At 40.9% G+C, this 17,069-nt stretch overlaps 1 protein-coding gene across 3 annotated transcripts in view; it reads left to right on the forward strand.

Annotated features, from left to right (window-relative positions):
• Positions 1–17,069, forward strand: part of TSPAN4 (tetraspanin 4) — a 459,690-nt gene that overhangs the window by 19,538 nt on the left and 423,083 nt on the right. The window contains exon 1 of one of the 3 annotated variants that reach the window (XM_031049023.2): positions 5,090–5,190. The exons of the other annotated variants lie outside the window; for them this stretch is intronic. The gene's annotated coding sequence lies outside the window, so the exon portion shown is untranslated. Of the gene's footprint in view, positions 1–5,089; positions 5,191–17,069 lie in introns of those variants that run through there. 3 annotated transcript variants of the gene reach the window in all.

Consider the following 17,069-nt stretch of genomic DNA (forward strand, 5'->3'; position numbering starts at 1 on the left):
TCCCATGGGAGGGATCCCACACTGGAGCAGGGGAAGAGTATGAAGAGTGCTTACCCTGAGGAAGAAGGAGAGGCAGAGCTAATGTGTGATGAATGGACTGCAACTCCCTTTCCCATCCCCCTGTGCTGCTATTTGGAGGAGGTAGAGAAAATGGGTGAGGGAAGGTGGGAAGGTGTTTTGAAGATCTGGTTTTATTTCAGACTATCCTACTCTGATTTGATTTGCAATAAATCAGTTTTCCCCAGGTCAAGACTGTTTTGCCCATGATGGTAATTGCTGAGTGATCTCCCTGTCCTTATCTTCATCCATGAGCCTTTTGTTGCATTGTCTCTTTCCAGTCCAGTTGTGGAGCAGGAGTGATAGAGTGGTTTTGGTGTCAGCCAGCTCAGCCACAAAGGACCATCGTGACCATAAAGGGACCTCTTAGGTACGGAGATTATATTGTGTCTGGCTGAGATGGAGTTAATTTTCCTCACAGCCGCCCTCACAGTGCTGTGCTTTGTACTGGTAGCTAGAAAGGTGCTGAATAACACATCACTGTTTTGGCTACTGCTGAGCAGTGTGCACACAGCATCCAGGCTGTTTGTCCAACATTCCCCCTCCCCTGTGGGGTGGGCAAGACTTAGGAAGGGACATAGCCAGGACAGCTGACCCAAACTGACCAAAGGGATGTTCTGTACCACATGGCATCTGCTCAGCAATAAAGGCTAAGAGAAGGGAGGAGCAGGGGCATTTGTTATTATGTGCCAAAGTCAACCCACTAGATTGAGCCATGTAAGTTTTCAAAGATGGATCTTCTTATTCAAGTGTGTAACTTAAGAAGCATTCTGTATGCTGAGTCTAGCTGTTGTGCAAAGTCTGTCCAGTAGATAGAACTCTTGAAGACCTGAGCTTTGTGTCGCGACACGGGAGTTATGGACAACACAGAAATGACCAACGTGATCAAGCAAATGCCATTTATTACAAGGCATCTAACCTTTTTATACTGTTGTCTGCATCTGCTTACAATAGCTTGGGGTATTCTACTTGGATACATACACAATAACTGGCTGTATTAAGATTGGATACATATTCAATAGCTTGCTGTATGATTGGATACATATACAGTGTAGCACACAGCAACTAGTATACAATTGGTTACATTAAGCATATGGGAACCTAGTCTTTAAAACTTGCTAACAGTTCGCTATTGTGTCTTAGCACGTTCCAGTTTCTTCTCATCGTGCTTGCACTGTTACTTTTGCTTCTTTACCCCATGGCTTTCTTTATCCCCAGTTTGTGTCGAGCTCCAGGTAGGCACTTGCTGACTTGGGAACGTGGCCTGCACTCATCATAAATGCCATCTTCTAATGCTAAAACATCGGGATTGGGCACAACATGTCCACCACTTTGCAGCCAGTCCACAGCTTTGAGCATGGAAATAGGTACCTGATTTTCAGTTAACTGTATAACACTGTGTATGTGAACACAAACTGTGCCCCAGATATGTATATGAAAATACTTTTTGTACAAACCTTAAACTTTGCACAGTTAGGAAAGTGTACATTAATGTTAGTATTTGTCTAGTCTGAATGCACACGGAAAACACAGCATTTACCTTAAAGCCCTTTGGCAGAATTTCCTGTAAAGAACCTAAGCAATATATCTGGTTAGAGAACAGGACACTGTATATTAGCATATACATCTTTATGCTTGCTGAAGTGTTGCCTAATGCTGCAAGTAAAACACTGCACTAGTGGCCAAAGATTTATCTTTATTCAGCCTGACTTCCACTTAATGCACCTTCTTATTTCTAATTTGTTTGTGTCCCTTTAATGTGTTTCAAAACCAGGTACTTCTGTGAAAATAATTCAGATGCCATGAGTTGGAACAATTAAAATATACTACGTGGTATAATTTCTTTCAGGCACTTTCAAACAAGCATTTTGGAAGAGATGCCAAATCTTCTGTGTTTTTTGGGCTTTGAAAAAATACTTCTGGGAATTAGGACAAGATTTCCTTGGGTTCAGGTTGGGCCCACATTGCTTTCTGCAGAGCACCTTGCAGCTTCCAAGTGTGTGGTACTGGCCCTTTGCAGCAAATATGGTGTGAAGGAGGTGATCCTGCCCCTCTGCTCTGCCCTCATGAGACCTCACTTGGAGTACTGTGTGCAGTTCTGGTGTCCTCAACATAAAAAGGACATGGATCTGTTGAAACAAGTCCAGAGGAGGCCAGGAGGATGATCAGGGGACTGGAGCACCTCCCATATGAAGACAGTTGGGGCTGTTCATCCTGGAGAAGAGAAGGGTGTGCGGAGACCTCATAGCAGCCTTCCAGTATCTGAAGGGGGCCTACAGGGATGCTGGGTATGGACTCTTCATTAGGGACTGTAGTGATAGGACAAGGGGTAACGGGTTGAAACTTAGCAGAGGTTTAGATTGGATATGAGGAAGAAATTCTTTACTGTGATGGTGGTGAGGTACTGGAATGGGCTGCCCAAGGAAGTTGTGAATGCTCCATCCTTGGAGGTGTTCAGGGCCAGATTGGATGAAGCCTTGGGTGATATGGTTTAGTGTGAGGTGTCCCTGCCCATGGCAGGGGGGTTGGAACTAGATGATCTTAAGGTCCTTTCCAACCCTAACTATTCTATGATTCTATGGTTCTAATTAAACTGTGGGTTTCTGTTTGCTTATCAATGTTGGACAGTTAACTTGCATTGAGTGCATTTTTTGAAGCTAATTCTCTTGTTCCACCTTACTGCACTGAAATTTGAATAATGGAGTGGCTTAAGAGTGTGTATTTTATTCCTTTTTGGATAAAACTAAACTGTAAGCAGTGTTCAAGGAACACACATAATACTCATAGTCTAGTTCATCGTACCCCATCCCAAAATGCTAATGATGATGGGGGCCCTTGGGAACAACTTACTTGCTTTACAGATTTGTTCCTATTGGGCAGCGTTTAGACAGCTTGGGAATAACTTGGGTAATGCTAGTGGTGCTCAGTCTGAGATGTGCATGCAAGGGGCTAGGTGAGGGGAAAGCAAGTGGGGTGAACCAGCAGCGTGCAGAGCAAAAGGGGAAGACATTCTGCTTGCATACATAAAAAGAGGGAAGGCTGGGGATATGTTGGCTGGATACAACCTTGGCTGCAGTGGTTATGAGATGGAGCTCAGGATCCTGAGTGGAAGAAACAAGACAAAAAGCAGGTTTGCAACCCTGGACTCTAAACGAAGTGCCAGGAGCTAAGCGAGGTTTTGGATATATTGAGCACCAAGAGAACATTAGATTAGAAACTAAATTGTCAAACTCTTCAATTTACTGGAATATATTCCTCCATTTTAATATCTTCATATTTGTGTCATTCGTAATTTTCTTGGGAGCACTGCTCTTTTACTACTTTCTTCAGGAAAATCCTGTTACAGTTTAGGACAAAATATGTGCTTTGTTGGGGTCAGATGCATGTGAAAGAGTACGGACTCTAGCTGTTGCTAAGTTACGCTTATGTTCTTACACAGAAAAAGAAATCTGTATATGTTGGAAGTGTCATATGATAGGTCAAAATGTTTTTCTTGCTGCATGATGTCAGTCACTGCTATTGTGTAATGAGTAGATCCTATGGTTAAGTTTTCATGTGATTGGCATTAGTTGAACTCACCTCTGAGTCAGTCTAATACATACAAATCTTTCTTGATTCACACACTGGAAGTGTATAAAGCATTTTTCTTATGGGAATTTGCTTTTGTTATGAACTACAATAGGGATATAAAAAAATTTCAATTAAATTTTTTTTTTTTATTGCAAGAAATGAAAGTTGGATGTCTTGTTTAAAATTTTTGAAATGTGCTTTATAGGACATGTGTCATTCCTTGTCCTAGCTTTAATATGAATCAGCACAGGAATCCTGTGTTTAAATGTCTTACCTGTATTACTGCTATCTGTGTCTTTGATCAGGAATTCTGACTATGTTGAGGGCCAGCTTGCATCCTTTACCCTAGCAAGAAGGCACAATAGTGCATAGAAGGCAAAAAGTCTTACACAGTCTTATCTCTGAATGTTCCTTCATCACATGCTATTGCCCTTGAAAATCTGTTCTGTGTGATCACTAGAAGACTTGCTAGACGTTAGTCTTCAACACTGGGGATATTGAGAAGCAACTGAGCAGTCCTGCTGCACAAACTGAAATGACTAGTTTGTGCAAGTCTCTTACTTGCACTGTATGGGGATAACTTGAGTATCTTCCAAACATAACTCCTATATTGTCTATGTGTGTCTTCCAGGTGTTGTCCTGGGAAAAAGCCTGTGATTCCTCTGTGCAGTCCTATAGCTATTTTTTTATGTTTTGGTTTCAGTTCTGCGACAGTGGTGTTGTGCAAGTTACTGCATGTTCAAGCTGAAAGCTGCATTAGGAAGTACCTGTTGGTTAAGCTACTGGTAAAATAGTAGGTTTTACTTCTGAGACTTCTGGGCTTTTGTTCCATTCATGGGCTTATGTCTGTTTGGAATCACTTGCGATGCTGGGAGAACAGTAATGCAGCAGGCCCAACACTATCACAGCATGGTTTTGTTTTACAAGGGGGTGTTTTAACTTTACCATAGGTTGCACCTTTTACTTTCCTGCCAGTTCTGAATCAGGTGGTGTTTTCTTGCTCTTGGTAATATAATTTGGCTTTGAAATTCACTTGTAAGCCTGAAGCTGTAAGTGAATCTCTTTGGGAACTATCATGCCTCTTCTCATTCCTGCTTAGTGCATCTAGTAAAACACAAAATAAAATCTTGTCTAGGAAGCTGTGTATGCTGGGGCTCTTGAGCATCAAAGTTCTGCTTTTGCTTGTTGGACTCAGCTGGGCCTTGAGGTGACATCTGGAAGATACTTAAAGCTGTTCAGCTGAGAAATACAGTACTGCTATGTTTGCCAATGAAAGCTTTTAGGGAGGTGATGAAGGACTGTTAGATGCCTTAAATGCTTTGTGGCAAAATAGCAATGCCTCATGTGCTGGAAGAATGCATAATCTAGAGCAGCAAGTCTTTGCTGCCCCTGCATTTCAAAGGAGGACCGTGAGCCAGAAATCCCATAGAAGTTCAACATCATGAAAGAAAAAATTCCAGTTGCTTCCCAATCTCTTTGAAGGGTGATTGTTTCAGGCTTTTGCTTTCCAAAAGCTAGCAAGAACACTTCAAGTATGTGATCTCTAAACTATAGATATTCTTGGTAAGTAAGATTTTTAATCTTTAATTCAGTTTTCTGTACTTGCCTCTTTTTGGTATGGATAGAGGGAAAGTAAACTGACAGCTGTAGGAATGTGGATAGAAGTGACATTTCAAGTAAATTTTGCCTCTGAGGATGGCTAACAGCTTTATCTTCATGTATTGCTTGAGAGATAATGGGACTGTCACAACGTTAATATCTACTGCCGTTTGTTTTCATTGTTTAATGTGCATGGTCACTGGAGCTCATAATTAGAAAATAAGTTCCTTTTAGGAATATGCCTTGTAAAGCAGAACTCAAAATTAGTATTCATTATGAAAGCCACTGTGTAATGACTCAAACAAATATGAACACCTAGCCATTGTTTGGTTTTTTCCTTGGCAATCACTGCATTATTCCCCTTGTGGCCCTGAAATGTTGGCCTGATTTTTGACGTCTGTAGATAATTGTCTAATATAATTCTTTGTGTAGGGAAGCTAACCACCGAGTTAATTTTGCTCTCTGAAGTGTTCAGCTTCCAAGGCAGATCTGTCTTTAAAGGCTTCTTGCTGTAATGACTGAACCATCGGGGAATATTGCACACACGGAAGTGAAAATGTTCTTTCCTCCATCCTGATTAACCTTCTGTGTAAAGTTGGATTTCAGAATGCAGCCTTTTGGTGGCTTTTGTCCATCCACTTCTGTTTAGCATGTTGAAGAACTGAATTTGTGCTCTGGTTTATGTTTGTGTAGGCTAGACCACTAGTAGTCTGGTATGTATTTGTATATCTGTATGTCAGCTCACTGGTTTTGTGTGTGGATTTTGACTGCAGGAAATTCTCTTGGTACATGCATTCAAATCCACTGTCTGTCTTGCAATTACTATGTTGGCTCTTTTGATAAGAACCAACAGCATCCTGTGGGACAAGTGTTGGCAGAGGAGGACTTTGGATGCCTGTAGCAGTGCTGTTTGTAGCGTGATTCCCCTCATTTCTATTTGATGGCACAGTACCAGACATGTTCTAAGACTTTGATGGTCAATTAATTTGTTCTCTTCTGTTCTTGGGTTGGAAACCAATTGAGTACTTGTGGAGGGTGCCAGATTAAACTGTTTTTTCTTGAAGTGCCAGTGAAAACGTCTTTCTCTCCCATGTTTCCTTAGGAAAATACACTTGAAAAAAAGAGCTTACATGATTTTGCTGTGTGTGAGGTTGTCAGGCACCTGTAGACAGTCACGCCATGCTGATGATGTTTGACTCTGTCAGCCAATTGTAATCAATTTTGTCAGAAGATGGAGGTCCTACTTTACTACCCGACTACTCTTCTTGTGTCCTTTAGCCTTGTGAAAGAACTGACTTCAGTGCACTGGTGCTAGCACAAGAAACCTAATAGATGTGAGTGTCATTGTCTGTTTTGGACAAAGGTGACTCAAAGTTTGGCCTCTCCTTCAGACCATGTTCTGTGAATGTGTGGTGTGACTTCCCCCCTTCTTCCCCTTTTGAAAATACAGTCCTGGCTGTAAGGAATAGGTCTGAGGCTGCAGTTGCTTGAAGCTCTCAAGCAACATCTTTGTCAGCATTTTAACTTTGTTTTGTTTCTGCTGTGGTAATGATGAGTAATTTTAGATGGTGGTTTTGCACAGAAGGGAGGGGAAACATTTTCTCATTCAGAACTCTCACCAGGATTAGACTGTCTGCTTGCTCCCTTGCCAGCCTTATGGGACATGCAGGGGTACAGACTTTAAGATAAAGGAATCTTTGTTACTCTTTGCTTTAGTAAAGTGTGGGATTTTGCTTTGGTTTTGGGATAGGAAGAGCCTAATAAACTTCAGGGCATATTATTTTAGAATTGGGATAGAGTCACTCTGGAAAAGGAAATACAGCCTTTCTAGGAGATGATGGGGTGTTGTAGGGTGCCATCTTCCCCTTTGCATCACAGTGGGGACGATTAGGAAGGGAGGAAAGCAGGAGGATGGTAAGGCTTTCAGAATCTTATGGGTTTACAAATAAAAATCTCATGCTATATTAAATATGCAGTAGTGTTAATTTGCAGTATGAGACATCCTATTTCTTGTTCTGCCCTGGCCCCCTTACTTTCATAGTTCAGTCTTTTTGCTAGGAAGTCCAGGCTGTTTGTTGTTTTTGTCATTTATTGTAAACCAGCTTCCTTACCTAGATATGTTATTACTTTATGAAATGTTTGAAAAATGTCTGAAGTTCCTGTTTGCCTAAGATTAAATGAACAAGCTGGAATAAAGAGGATAAGTGCTGTCTTCCTGCTTTCTGAAGAGCACTGATATATTTTGGTTCCTTGTTATTCCATCACCAATGCATGAATTCTGCATCAGTTGTTCAACAAAACTCACTGCATTTATTTATTTATTCACTAATATGTTCCTTCAGTTTCTGGATTCTTCTTCCTTTCCCTTGTGGGAAAACACTGTACAATTTTGTAACAGGAAAATGTAGGGGAGCCTATAAGAGGCAGATACTTGTTAGCTTTGGGATATCTGTGTTGCTGTTTGACTGGTGAACTTGCAGTTTGGCTTTGGAAGATTCTCCATGGGTGAGATGTATTTCTCCAGCCCATCAGGTTGTCCCATGCTAATAGCTATTTCTTTACCAAGGCCCTTTTTGTGGAGTTTAGTTCTGGGAAAGATGTTAATTTTAATAAAACAGGAATGCAAACAGCCATGTAAAAGAGAGTTTCTGGGAGCAGGAGTGAGGTGCAGTGAAGGAAAGGAGGCTCTCTGCTTTGGATAGCCAAAAGCAGAGCTTTGTGGTGGCTTGCACTGGTACCTAGAACCTGCCACTCTCATGTCTGAGTGTGATGCGTCTCTTGTCAAGATCTGGTAAAAGGGATCTGGGCTCTAGTAGTAGCAGCAACTATGTAGTGTTAGCTATGGTCCCTTTCCTATAGGATTGACTACAGGAAGCTCAAAGCGAGGCTGTGTTTTGCTTCTCTTGAGCTCTGAGATTGTTTATTTCCTTGACACCCCCAGGCAGAGGTAATGCTTATTTTTGGTTTTGCTTTTTGAAGAAGGAGAGCAAGAAGCAGAAGCTGGTGTGGAGGTATTGAAATATGACTTTGGGAAAGAAGGTGTCAGGGGAGTTTGTAGGATTTCCTCCCACCCCTACCTCTTTCCGTTTCAGAGGTGATGTTTCCTGGCCTGCCTGCTGGTTAACTGGTGTGGAATGGATCAAGAGTACAATAGAGCAGAGTCTGTAGAAGTACTGACAGCCGGTATGAAACACAGCAAAGAAGCAGGAACAACCCTCCTGTCTTACTGTGTATTTCTCATGAGTTCTTGAATGTTGCATTGCTAATGCCATTTCTTCCTAATTCTTGTGATCTTCTGTCAGACAATACAAGACATGACAAATGAAGCAGTAGGAATTTCCTTGAGCAGTGTTTATTTTAGTGGCTAACATGTTCTTGTAAACCCATTAACTTGCTTGCAGATCTTGCTCTCTAGCTGCATCGGGTAAGTCTGTGGTCATATGAAGTTGCATGCTGCTCTGATTTAAAAGTGCACATCCCAGTGAAATGAGTAGGGCTGCTGCCATCTAACTGAGGAGAGCCTGCTCCTGTCGTACCTGATGATAGGTCTGCTTTGGGCAATCATGACTTTACCAAGGACAGAGAGCAGCTGCAGACTGGCTGTTTTTATACAAGTGTTGTAGTGCGAGTTTTCTGGTTATCCCTGAGGCAGACAGGATGTTGCTTGTGCACTGTGCACTGCTCACTCTTTCAGAGGCAACTGGCCCAGTGTCAATTGTTAACAGCTGTGGCAAAAGTTTAGAGGAAGAAGAATCTGATAGTTGATGTATGAGAAGCTGCCTCTAGGAAGGTAGAACTGGACTCCCAAGTTGGTGTATGTGCTCTCTGTCTGACTTATTACTATTACAACAGACATAATAATGAAACTGGAAGAGTATTTCAGCAGAGAAATTATGGTATAAAGTAGGAGCTGATGAACTCAAAAAAGGAATTTTGATGCATTAGAGCTTTGCCTTCACTGGAAATATTCCTGTTCTTAAATTCTTTGTTGTTTTGGGGTAATATCCTCTACATAACCTGGCTGATAGAACAAAGAAAGAAAACTATAGGAAACTATAAGCAATCAGCAGAAATAGTTTTGGTGGTGGTTTTGTTTTTGTTTTTTTTTTTTTGTCTTTCAAGTTTGCTTCTGAGGTTAAAATAACAGGAACCAGATGTAAAATAGCTGATACATTTAGGACTTGAATTCACTTTGTGTGTATTGCTATGTCATCATTTAGAGAGAGGGAGACAGAAAGAGCCCTGTAGTCTGCCAAATGGGCAGGAATTTTTATTTTTCTTCCTTTTCTCACTTCTGAGAAACTGAATCAAAAATACCTGTTGCTTGTGTAAATTTATCTAGCTCATCTACTTGAAAATACTTTCCCAAAGGAAGGGTAGTGTTTGTAAGTAATCTTGGAGCTGTTGGAGCAAGTCCAGAGGAGGGCCATGAGATTGATCAGGGGACTGGAGCACCTCCTGTATGAAGACAGGCTGGCAAAATTGGGGTGTTCAGCCTGGAGAAGAGAAGGCTGCCTGGAGACCTCATAGCAGCCTTCCAGTATCTGAAGGGGGTCTGTAAGGATGCTGGGGAGGGGCTCTTCATTAGGGACTGTAGTGATAGGACAAGGGGTAATGGACTGAAACTTAAACAGGGGAAGTTTAGATTGGATATAAGGAAGAAATTCTTTACTGTCAGTGTGATGTGACACAGGAAGAGATTGCCCAAAGAAGTGGTGAATGCTCCATCCCTGGCGGTATTCAAGCCCAGGTTGGACAGAGCCTTGGGTGATATGGTTTAGTGTGAGGTGTCCCTGCCCATGGCAGGGGGGTTGGAACTGAATGATCTTAAGGTCCTTTGCAACCCAAACCATTCTGTGATTCATTAGATAATAGATTGTTTTTATCTACAAGTAATTCTCTAAACATTAAGCAGAACAGCTTTAGAAATGAATAGGCAAGCAGCCATTATATTCAACAGAAGACTTGCGTAAAAGCTGTAGGAATTTCTAGGCTACTCATTTTAATTGTACTATAATTAATTTGCTATTTCCTGCCTCTTTTCTAGAATTTGTAATCTCAGCCAAAATATGTTTGGAAGATGAACAAAAGGGTTTGATTTGCTAAGATATATAACCTCTTTTGGGGCAAAGAGTGAATCATTGCTTCATGATCTTTCTAATGAAAAACACTTCTCATTGTTATAGGTCTCACTCAAACTACTTTCCTGCCTCTTTCTGTCTTGCTAAAGTCTGAGTTTGCAAATTATGAGACCATAATAAATTACAGTGGGCTGGAAAGTAGGGACACTAATGGAATTGCATCTGTCAGTGGGATGTTGTGAAAGTGCCTCTTCTACAGCTGTTTATCTGAATTTTAAGGGATTTTTCGCGAAAAGGACTATAGATGTTCCTTATGCAGAGAGATCTTTTTGCATTAAAAATCTGTGATGCCTGTCTCAGTGTGTACCTCACAGCAAGCTAGAGGTCAGAAAGATACTCATCATGTAAGTAAGGTGTTTTAAAATCAGCTCCGTTTCTTGGGGATCTTGGAGTTCTTTTTAGACCAAGTCCTTCATGAAGTGCAGTTGCTAGCAGGTGGAAATGAGAAAGGCACAGTGTGTGTGGCAGTGAGCAGCGCAGTGGTCTGGTGGAACAGCAAGTGTTGCCTCATTGCTTGCAGCCTAGTCATTACCTTAGTCATCTTCTCAAGCTGATGAAGTAGGAGAGATGTATGTCATTCCCTTGCTCCTGAATCAGTGTGCACTGTGGGAGCATGGTGTTGTGTCATCCTGCAGCAGCTTAAACCTGCCACTTAGGAAAAGACAATTAGTGAGGGAGCTGAACCTGAGAAGAGGCAAGCCATTGGAAAGGGGAGTTTAATGAGAGATGAGTGCTTTCAGGAGTGTTGGAGTCATCTGTATGGCAAAGAAAAGAGGGGAGAGGACTTTTTGTGGGCTGCAGGACACACAGCATAGTGTTTCTTTAGAGCAGCTGGATCTCCAGTTGACTGAAAAATGTGCAGAGCTTTGTTTCTTGGCTTCCCTGGGCTTATACCAACCCAACTATAGAAATTGTAAAGCAGGGTCTTGCTGAGGAACAAAAAGCTGCTCGTGAAATGATGTAAGTACATGTGTAACAGGCTGTATTAGAATAGTAGCCGTGTAAGAGCGTAGCAAGGGTTAGTTCCTAAAAAGAAGTGCATGTTCTACTCTTGGAGATGACATGAGTGCTGAATTCCATTCCTAAGGGAAAGAAATTGTGTATTTCTAAATCCTGTTAGCTGAAAGGAGGGTACTGTTGTGAAGAGTCTTTCTGCATTGGATCAAGTTTGTGTTCTGTCTTTTCAACTGGAAAGCTACGGACACATCCCTTCCAATCTTTGTGTGTGAGATGGCTCTCTGGGGACCTTAATGTTGTGGTTACCATGGGAGCCAATTCAGAGTGGATTGTCGTGCCATCATAACCAGAAGATATGTGCAACTCTGTTGTTATGTTTTGCAGAGGTTTGGGATTTTGAATATTTCTTGCAAAAAAAATATTTCTGTTATTTATATGTGGGTATAACTTATTTTGTGTTAAGCATTTCTGAAATCAGACTGGCTCTGTGGTAGAGAGTTCAGCTTGGCAAAACAAGTCAGCTTGAAGTGGCTACAGGTACAAGCATTTTAACTCTGGATACAAGTTTCCCCTGGGAATTGTTGTTCTGTTTGGTTGTAGTGTTTTTGAGTTACCTTGATCCCATTCATAATATGTGCTCATCAATATCCAAGAAGAATTTTTTTTCCTTTCATATTTATATCTCTATCCTTTCCATTGCTTTCATTTTGGTGTCAATTGGCTGACACTGTTACCTGCTTCAGTGCTCAAGAAAAGTCCTCAGCCGAGACTTGGAGGTGCTTATCCGAGAGAAGAGCACTGTGATAAGAGCAATATGCTCTTGGACCCATATTTTCATCCATGAAAATGGGATGGTTATTCATGCAGGACCCCTACGGTTTGAAACATCTGCTTGTCACCAGAACCTCTTCAGTGACTTCGGACTTAACAGCTTGGGGGCTGAGCTCTAGACCCTCAGGATCTCTAGGTCCTTGTTCTGACGGTGCTTCTAGCACTCGCAGTATCTCAGTCCACCAGCACAGTGGAGATGGCAGATGTGCTTCTTTGGAAAATTTCTTTGTGTGAAGTTAATCAAATCTCTAAATTTTAATTGCTCATTTCTTTTAGAAAGAACTGTTTTGTCTCTGACCTCCATATGGGACTCAAATGTGACTTTCTAGCTCTCAGAAGACTTTTTATTGTTGAAAACCTGAAATAGTGTAAAGGCTGCAGGGATGCTGTTGTCTCTTTTCTTCTGACTTGTTTTTCGCCTTTTCTGCTGGTAGTGTGGACTTGAACTCCTCATGGAGAAGAAAACTACATCAACAAGTGGAAAGTTAGGAACTGCTTTATTAGCTGCTGTTTGTAGGTCTGCTGGGGGATTATAGGAAACATATTTTGTGCAGAACAGATTAGTTTTTTCTTATGTCCTATCTGTAGGAATATCGTTTAAATAGCTCTTTTTTTGGTTGGGTTGGTGTTGGTTTTTTTCCTCATTACAGAAAAGATTCTGGTCTGTGAATGAAAATTTTTAGTATTAAAGCCTGTAGATTTTGATGACGTGTCAAAAAATGATAACAAAATCCTCAAACAACTCTGGAAAACAATCTTGTTCTGTGCAAAAGTTCTACAATTAATAATTAGTTCTTTGTTCCAGTGTTACTGGAATTGTTTAATCTGTTTTGCACATTTCTAAGGAGGAAGTGCTCTCTGTCTATTGAGTTCACAAGCTATTAAGAAAACTCAACTGTATCATTCTGTAGAGATATGGCATTTTCAAAATAACATCACTATTAAGGTAATTTCATTCAGATTTTATAAAATATTCTAGGCAGGCCTGTTTCAAGAACCAGATGTAAGGATAAAGATATGCACAGCTGAGGAAGTGAAATTGGAGCAAGGAGAATATTGCCAAGGAACTCAAAAAGAGATGCTCTAGTTCAAGCAGAGTATAAGCATCTGGGGAGGTGACCTGAAGATGAGTCTGCAAAACAGGGGAAACCAAGGCTGATATCCTATATCAGATAATAAACTGATATTTCTCTTATTCAGGGATTCAAAAATATTTCACAAGCAACAGTGAATGATTTAGTTGTACAGTTACGGTGTTGTTCAGCACTAATATGCTTAATAAAACCTTCCATAGATATTTATGGTAGGACAGTGGGTAATGATTTGGCTTTTGGTTCAGTAGAACATTGTTCCAAAAGGATAGAGCCATTCTTTTCAGAAGAGACTTTTAATGGGAGAGGAGGATATTGACACTAGTCTGTGAAATGAACTTCTATTGTGCATGATGTGCCTGAGCGCACCTTTAATTCAGGGCATATGCTTTCAGCTTCAATAAGAAGCTGTTCGTACCTGTTTAAAACCTATACTCTTTCAAAACAATTCATACTGTGGTGCATATGATTCTCCCTCAGGGAAGAGAGAGAATAAACTGAACATCAGATATTAGCTGCAGCACTTAGTGCACTGCTGGGAGGCACTTGGATATGACAGTGATACAGGCAGTGTCAGAAGCAGTGCAGTGCAGAAGAGAAAGTGTCTGTGCCAGCAAATTATGTTCAATGTTCATTACAGCATTTTTCTAGAGCACGGCTATGTTTAAATGTATAAGCCAAAAGCATTTTTGCTCCACACCTCCCAACTACTCTGCAAATACAACACCTTGTGTTTCCAGCAAAAGCAAGAAAGAAGGGAGTTAGCTCTTTTTTGAGATTGAGGCAAGCCATCTCTGCCAGGAAAACTCACCTCAGCATAGCTGGTAAGCTCCTGCCATCATTGTGCTGTTTGCTGAGCAAAGCATGAATCCATGAACTAATAAAATATCATTTCTCAATTGATTTTTATGGACAGTACTTTTCTAAAACTCTCTTTGGGATTTAGGAACCTACTTGTCACTGACTTTCCTTGGGGCATAAGCACTGGTTCTCTGAGGCTATCTGGAGAGCATTGGGGTGCTGTTGCATCATCCTTCTGAAGATGCTGGCAAGGCAGTATAAGCAGTTCATGAGGCCTTACAATTGAGGGAGAGAAATGGTTTACTTATCAACTGTGTATCTATTTGGAGGAAAAAAGCTGCCCCCACAATGCCTGCAGGGTAGACCATAACAAAGTTTAGGGACTTGCAATGAAAATTGCTGCCAAATGAAGAAACTATGTTGCTGCTGCATAGAGTGCTGGTATATATGCCTTATAGACCAGGTTCTTGGTGACTATTTTTATCTAAAATCCCCATGCTTACTGTGAAATCAAATGTAGAGGGGTTTTGTTGTTGTTTTTTGTTTGTTTGGGGTTTTTTTTGTTTGTTTGGGGTTTGTTTGTTGTTGCTTTTTGGGTTTTTTTTTCCTGAAAGCAGGAAAGACATTGTGAGTCTATGGCTTTCCCATCTCTTTTTATTTTGCCATAACAAAGCTGCCCTATTCAATCTATTGTTTTGATTTTTGAATTAATTTCTAAAAGGATTCCTGATAGAGAATTTTATATTCCTAGCAATGAAACACTGAGCTGTAAAAGCACTGTTTTAATTTAAGAAACTTGATCTTTAGAAATGCTATGTCTGCATGGGCACTGTATGTTAGTACTTTGGGCGCATTCCTGTGCTGATTTCTTGTCAAAGATAGGCTTCTATGCCTTGTTCAAAGACACTTTTACTTCTTTCTGAGGCCTGAAGCCAGTACTGTCAGTTTGAAGACATTTATCATATTTTATGACAATTACCTGGAGATATTTTTTTATTCGATAAATCCCTTTGCCTTCGTTTTCCTGTGCTGTGTGCAGAAACAAGGCAGCGTTATAATTCTCATCTACTTTCTGTTTTGTTTGACCCTGTTCTATGGAAACCCTTCTTTAAGGGTCACAGTCATGCATTTGAATTGTGACACCGTACAATCATCTCTGCTGTGCTGGAAGGACAAAATAAAAATGACAGCAGCAACGAGACAAAGTGCAGTGTGAACCAGCTCCAGCAGCTTAGTTTTGAAAAGCTTTGTTCAAGGCATCACATAAATATGACAGAAGATAGTTTTATGGTTTAAAAAATGAAGAGAGAATTATGTAGGTAATCTTCGCAACCTAGTAAAAATATCATAGTACACAGAAATTGAAGTGTTACAGCTTCCTGTGATCTAAATTGGCATCTAATCTTAGTAGGTGAAGCAACACTTGAGGATGTTGTTTATAGTGATTGCTTTTTTATCACTTAAGAACAAAGTGGTGTTTTGAAAACCTTCATTGTGTGAATCAGGCAAATGAGGCAATTCAGGTAATAAGTAAAATCTCTTAAGATGAAGGAATCTCTGCTTTACTTCATCTTTATAATTGGCCCAGACCTTTATTTTTACGTTCTGAATCTCAGCCTGAAAACTACACTGGGGGAGAAGGGGAGTAGTCTGGTTATTAAGAGTAAAATCTTTTTCTGCTTAGAGCCTAAATGGTATTTTGCCTATTATCTCTCTAGCACCTCTCCCATACCCCAGCATCCCCCCACCCAAATCTACAAGTTGCTTTTCCTGCCACGGAAGTGCTTCTCTGCTATAGGGACTACTTCAGCTGTGGAGCAATTTTTTTAGGGTTAAGAGTGAAACCTTTAACTTATGTTAATTCTGTGCAACTAAAACTGCCTAAGAATTAAGCATCTAACCCGTCATTTAGGGATTCCTTCTGCAGATGACAGGGAGAAAAGAAAGAGAAAGGGAACTTGAAGAGGAAGATTCATCCCACCTCAAATAGGGCTTTCCTCAAGATGGGCTGTATTGGATTTGCTGTTTCTTTCCTTTGGTTATACAAGGACCTAAGACTTCTCTTTAAGAGTGCATCTGGCAGTTAAATGATTGTATACAGGTATTTGTGTGTGCAACTTGAATCCCAAGCATAGTAGTTAGAGCAACAGCTGTCTTTCTTACAGAGGGTGTACCTGGAGATGATGCAGCATTTGCAACCAGAGACGTTTCACTTTGGAGGCTGATGCTGAGTTTGTAGGGTTCTTATGCTGGTAGCTTACATGTATTTAGCTGAGTGTGGTGATAGTTGTCTGAAGGAAACTCAGCTTCAGGACCTTCTGCTGGTCAGACAGATTCTTTTTGACAAGACTTCACAATGTGCTTGGAAGAAGCTCTGTTTGCTTGGACAGTTAACTACTATAGTAATGATGAAGGGTGGATTTTGTCAGAGTGTTACAACAAAATTTTCATAAAATCTTAGAATTAAAAAGGGCTTTTTGAAAAAAAGATGTTGAACAAGACTGGTCCCAACACCCATCCCTAAGGGACACCACTTGTTACTGGTCTCCAGCTGGACATTGAGCCATTGACCACAGCTCTTTGTGTGTGGCCATCCAGCCAGTTCTTTATCCACTGAGTGGTCCACCTATCAAATTGATGTCTCTCCAATTTAGAGACAAGGATGTCATGTGGGACAGTGTCGAATGCTTTGCACAAGTCCAGGCAGATGACATCAACTGCTCTGCCTCTGTCCATCAGTTCTGTAGCCCCATCATAGAAGGCCACCAAATTGGTCAGGCAGGATTTCCCCTTAGTGAAGCCATGCTGGCTGTCACCAAACACCTTGTTGTTTTTCATGTGCCCTAGCATGCCTTCCAGGAGAACTGATCCAAGATTTTTGCAGGCACAGAGGTGAGACTGACTGGTCTGTAATTCCCTGGGTCATCCATTTTCCCCTTCGTGAAAATGGGGGTTGTATTTCCCTTTTTGCAGTCATTGGGAACTTCACCTGACTGCCATGATTTTTCAAATATGATGGACA

The sequence above is a fragment of the Melopsittacus undulatus genome, chromosome 4 (assembly GCF_012275295.1).
Source record: "Melopsittacus undulatus isolate bMelUnd1 chromosome 4, bMelUnd1.mat.Z, whole genome shotgun sequence".
Taxonomy (NCBI): domain Eukaryota; kingdom Metazoa; phylum Chordata; class Aves; order Psittaciformes; family Psittaculidae; genus Melopsittacus; species Melopsittacus undulatus.